Raw genomic sequence first — 6,000 nt, 5'->3', positions numbered from 1 at the left:
TTCCCATGAGAAAACATTTTCCTGTTACCTTGGTGTGCTGATCACTTGTTCTGTACTGTTTTGTGCTTTTTTTTTTTTTTTTTTTTTTTTACCCTTAACTGCATTTATTTCCCTACAGTGTGGTGATACCAAATGACAGCCTCTTTGTCTGTCAGTTTTCCTGTCCTCTGCATTTTCTCACTGAAGCCTTTGCTAGAAATAAAATAATAAAATACTGTACTACAAATATACTACCACAGTCACTTTCTCCTGCTCCAAAACCTGCAGGTATTTCTCAAGCCTGAGGCCACAAAAAGGACCCAGCAGACCCATCACAGGCCTTTGCATTGATAGCTGCACTGTGTCTCCAAGTAACCTGTTAATTTACACCAAAGAAAATGAGAGGGCAGCCATCTACGCTTCTCCACAATAACAGATTCTGGTGTGTCTTCCCTAAGACAACCTTAAAAAAACAAACAAACAAACAAAAAAACTTGTTATTTTAGGTTTTATTTTCCATTTTATTTTTGTTACTTTCAGCCAGTTGGTATTTTTTTCCTAAATTAACATATTGCTCATGTTTTCAGATTAATTTAAGACTCTGATCTTAATACTGAAATTTCACATCTGCTAAAAATTGTAACTTTAATCTCTTTAAGACTGCACACAGTCTTCATTCTGTATTAAAACAGAAAAAAAAAAAAAAAAAGAAGAGTTAATTAGTATGCCATCTTTGCTGTTATGAATGAAAACCTAAATAGCTATTTGGGCCACAGATAACTAATCTTGTTATTTTCAAAAGAGCAGGAAAGTTACAACAACCCTGGGACAAGTCCAAGGACCATGATACTGGGGCTTTAGCACACCAGGACCTTTTTCCCCCTCTGGTGGTTGCTTCCAATCTTGGGACCCTAATCCACCAAAACATCTTGGCTCGTGTGGCTTTTCATGTGAAACGGCACAGGCTGTGCCGTGCTGGCAAAATCATTGAATCAGAGTAAAACTAAGTGGCAACCTCCCTCACGAGGCCCACATGTTCTCCCAGCCTTCTACCACGACAAGGAGAGCCGAGGAAGCTTCTCTCCCCGCTCATCAGTGAATGTGTCAGAACATAGCCAGCTCTTTGCTGAACCGCATTTCACCTCAGCTGGTGCCAGGCTGGCAATTTTCACCAACGGTAGTGTTAATTTGATGAGGCAAATGAGGAATGTGCTCATCTGGGGATTAGCCCCAGTTTAGTGGCTCCTGGCATCCCCAGTAGTTGTGTAGGCCACTGACCCATTTCAACCACATTAGAAAAGGAGAAGAAATAGTTTCCAACCTATCTGGACTCCGACAAGTTTTGTGGAGAGACGGGTAGCTCAAGGGAGACTGCAGATCACAGCACATTTAGTATCTCCTGCAGGAGGCATTTTACAATGGGATTTCCATGCAGAAAATGAAATTAGGGGACAAACAAGTACAGAAAACAAAAAACATAGCAAACCAGGCTTCGTTAGCTCTGCTGCTTGCAGAACAACTTGCATTTGACTCTGGGCAATTACCAGGCCAATCATGACATCTCCAACTAGCAGAAAGTTTTAAATGAAGACAGGGGGCATTCAGAGGCTGTTCAATTACATGCTGTCCTACACATACAGTCATGCTCTACAACAATTTAGTGTACTAGAATATTTTTATTTTGCTGTCACATCAAAGAATCCAAATGACAGCTTAGGTAGGGAAAACAATTGTGAAAGTGAGGAAGATAATTGTCTTCCAAAGCAGCTGAAAGAGAAAAGTACCCTATTTTATACAGCTAATATTGACATGATGAGTTAGTATTTTTTTTCTTTCTTTTTTTTTTTTTTTTCCTGGCAAGAATGATCACAGATTACACCATAAATCAAGTTCTAATTCCAACAGCTTTCCTACTTTTAGGTCTAAAGGCGTTAGTTATTTCCAAAAATATGACCGAAAAAATAAGGAACACTCCAAGTTCAACCTCTTCTTTTGTGGTTGCTGTTAGAGGTCACTGGAAGTTTGTAGGACTGCTACCCTGTGAATTGCCAGCCTGTTCTGCAGCGTGCTCCTTGGCTTGCCATGGGGCACACGCTCCTCTGTCACCTCTCCTAACATGAGGGAGAGGAAAGCCAGATGCAATCAAGAGCAACATCCATGCATGAGTTTTGGCGGACATATCGTTTACAACAAATTTACATGTTGAATCTATATGGAGCCTGTCCAAATGCCCTGAAGCAAGAAATGTCATTTATATTCATACCCGAGAAAGGAAGGGAAAATTATTCCAAGAGAATTGCAGCCTGCTAAGCATGAAAGAATGCCAGGCTTTTAGTCAAAATCTGCCTTGCTTTACATAGGCACAAGAAAGGTATTGTTCCCCTTTGGAAAGCCAATTAGTTCTATACGGATGCTGTTTGTCATCGTCCTTAGTTTTCAGGATGATGCACATCCACAGCATAATAACACTCTACTGTAGAATAAGCAGCTTTTAATGATATGCTGCATGGCACAGAAGGAGGAAGAACAATCAGTGTGCCCTTGGCTTTTTCTCACCGCATCCCTGAGCTGTGGCATTTGTATTTATGGTCTGCTCTGGACTATCAGGTGGTTCTTCTGGCTGGTGGATCAACCAGTTCTCCCTGCCCACTCGTGGCTGTGGCACAGTGTCCTCAGGAGACCTGATGCAGAGCCAGGCCATACAATCCCACTTTCCTTTGAACCAGCCCTGGTCTCAACAGAGATCTCTTTACATGTTTTTTGGAGATGAACTCACCAGATCTGTTCTTTCATCCTGTATCATTCCTGATTTGCCTGAAAGACGTGTGTCTTTCCTTCCTCTAAGGTATGTTGTTTGTCTGCACAGCCCTGAATAACTGCAAGTGAGAGCTGAGAGAATGAAATTGTCCGAATAATGCTCTACTCAGCTGAGAGTTTACAGCTTGGCCTTTTTCTCACAGAAGAACATAGAGAAACAGCCACTGAGATCAGCCCTACTCTTCCTGGCACCTCCTGAGGCACAGAGATGTCTATGGACCATGTATGTGTCTTCCTGACATCCAGCATGATGTTTTGAATTGGTGGGACATGGGGGAACAGGCCTACATTTGTGTGCAAGACTAGGACAAACAGGGACTTGATTTGTTAGACTGATTTTACCATCTTATGTTAAATCCAGCCTCAAACCCTGCAAAACCATGTCAGCTGTTCTGTCACTTCTAACTCCCTTTTCACTGCTTTGGAGGAGCACCCAAGGTAATCCATACACCAGACACAAGCCACGTTGGTGTTGCTGTCTCTGGAGTATATAGGTTACCCTCAGAGGCAAGAAGCTCTACTTGATGGGATTTAGAAGACTTGCTTGTTTCAGTCACTTAACACAGAAACATAGCAAACCCCATTCAGTAACCCTCAAAAACAAACCCTAAAAAACAAATGACCAGTAATGTGAAAATTCAATTGTTCAATTCCGCAGTCAGGAGTCTACCAAAGCCTACACACGCAAGGGAAATCAAAAGACTTCGTGTTCTCTCCTTAGTCATTTCCTATGTTGCCATGTGCCAATGAGATTAAAGAGTGATTTTGGCCTTTGCTGGGATGTCTCAGTAACACTATCCTTCCTGTTTTCCTTCCTTCCAGAGAGCAGGCACTGACCTGCAGGCATGACAAGCCAGGCTGGGAAAGCAAAGGCATCTTTTCTTCCAAACACACTGCTTCTTCTCCATAGCATGATGGATCAGTAAGTGCCAAAACGCAGCAGAGGGAAAAAGGGGCAAGGGAGGCAATGCAAGAGATGTGGGAAGGACCATTGCTGATTTCAAAGCAATTAGCCGCACTTCGAAATATAGCATTAATATACCTGATGGCAGGGAAATACATAAGCACTTCTTTGCACAGTTGGCTTTTCAACAAATGTTTTCTCCCCACTTCTGAGACTCAGCTACTGAGCACTTCAAGAGAAAAAAAGTGCATCTGTAAAACCTTGCATATGTCAGGAAGAAGCAGCTGCTGGTTTTCATGCATTGTGTAGTTGCTGTGCCTCCATCCCTGCTTCCCTTCCCCCGGGAAAATAAAATGGAAAAGAATAATCAAACTGGGGCAAAAGCATTGTTTTTGAAGTCAGCGTGAATCCAAGGTATAGTCTGCACTGTGTGTAGAAATTAAAGAATTGCCCAACAACTAGCTGGCTAGATCTGGCCCCAGAGCTTTTAGCATTCACAAAAAGATTTTCATTAATCTCAACTACAAGCTGCAGAGAGATGGAGCTTGCTGGGTTCCTGCACTGCAGGACCTTTCTGCTGCTACATGCTAACTCATCACGTGTGATCTGCCAAACACAACATCAGTTTGTTACTGGGTTTATGCATCAGGATCTGTATTCTTGCAGAGCTTAGATGAGATCGAGGGCCACGCTGTCTCGTAGTCTCAACAGAGGAGGCACAGCACAAGGAAGCGGGAAGAAATCATGACTAAAGGGCATTTCTGTGTTCCCCCAGCCCTGCCAGTTCTCTTAGCATCAAATGCCAAAACGACACACTTCCACAGGCCAGGAACTGCGGGAGCTGGTAAACTAGGCTTATCTTTGCTCAGAGACATCAAGCCACTGGCGCTCTCCTTAGTCCAGGGTTTGTGCTCTGTGGGAACTGCTGGTTACCCTGCTGCCAATTAATCATTTACCAGGATCTTTCTACAGGGGTACCAAGCTGGTAAATTAGGCCCCAAGGGGAGCAAAATATCCATTTTTTTTTCCAGGTCTGTCATTAATCTAATCTTTCCCATAAGCGCAGCCTCTCTGTTGAGTCTTTTGTTCCCTATCCCCTACTCTTCCATTCTCCCCTGACTCCAGGCCTTTGCCCCTCTGGTTTATTTTAAACCTCACTGATGCAGAATATCAGTCAGAAGGAGAGATGTCTGCCTGGGGAAAAGAGCCAAAGAGGACATTTTTATATCTTTTATGGGGACTGATGAGTGGAAGGGAGAGTTGATAGTGACTTTTCTGCCAAGGCTCACTTTTAATTCCTGTCAGGAAAACAGGCATTAAGAAATAAACATCATAATCTGAATCTTTGGCCTGTCTAAACCTTCCTCCTAATACTTCAAAACCTGTCTTTGAAGTGAGAGTCAACAACAGAGTCAAACAACATCCTGTTATTATCCATCAAGCAAAACTTGCCCCTGGTAAATTTTGGCTCTTTTGTGTTTTTGTATGTATTCTGGGTAGATACATAACAACAGAAGTTTCTTGAGACCAGGAAACAAACAGGGCACCAACGTGCAACAAAACCGCTGCTTTGTCCAAACTGCTTTCTGTGGGAAACAGAAACTGGCTACCAGAGCTACTTCTAAGCAACTCGAATGTCATGAGATTCAGAAATGCTTGTCTGGGGAAAATATGCATCCCAAGCACAGCTGAATAGGACATGTCCAGATGTCATCCTTTTTCCATTCCAGGGAAGGGGGAAAGGTTTCCTACAACAACATATTTTCCCTCTGTCTCAGAAAAAGCTGGATTAATAAATAAGCATCACAATATGAATCTCTGCCCTGCCTCCATCTGGTAAGCCACTCCAAGACTCCAGAGAGAGTCTTCACACAAATAACACTATATATAAAATTTAGGCTGCTCTTCGTTTCTTTCTCAGGACAGATATAGAACAAATAAAGAAGAACGGATAAATCCATCCTCCCAGGGTGAAAGACACCCTGGTCTGTTACATTTGTCCAAGTTTCTGCACTGGAAGCTGCTAGTATATAAATGAACCTTATTGAGCACCAGTCAGATTTTTTATTGATTAGTGGATGAAGGAAATGCCTGGCAGTTCCTTCTTGTCCCAGAGGAGCAAAGAGGTTATCCTGAAGCATGGCCTCCGCTGGAACATGGTTAACAGCATGCAAGATAGACAGCATGGATGAGACCCAAGGCTCGGTCGTAAAGCTTCTCTAAGGAAATTTCTCTCCAACCTCACCTGGGAAAGGGTTCCTTTTAATCTCCAAAAATTTTCCCAACTATGTTTTCTGTAG

The sequence above is a fragment of the Anas platyrhynchos genome, chromosome 2, assembly GCF_047663525.1.
Source record: "Anas platyrhynchos isolate ZD024472 breed Pekin duck chromosome 2, IASCAAS_PekinDuck_T2T, whole genome shotgun sequence".
Lineage (NCBI taxonomy): Eukaryota > Metazoa > Chordata > Aves > Anseriformes > Anatidae > Anas > Anas platyrhynchos.
Note: the sequence above shows the minus strand (reverse complement) of the source record.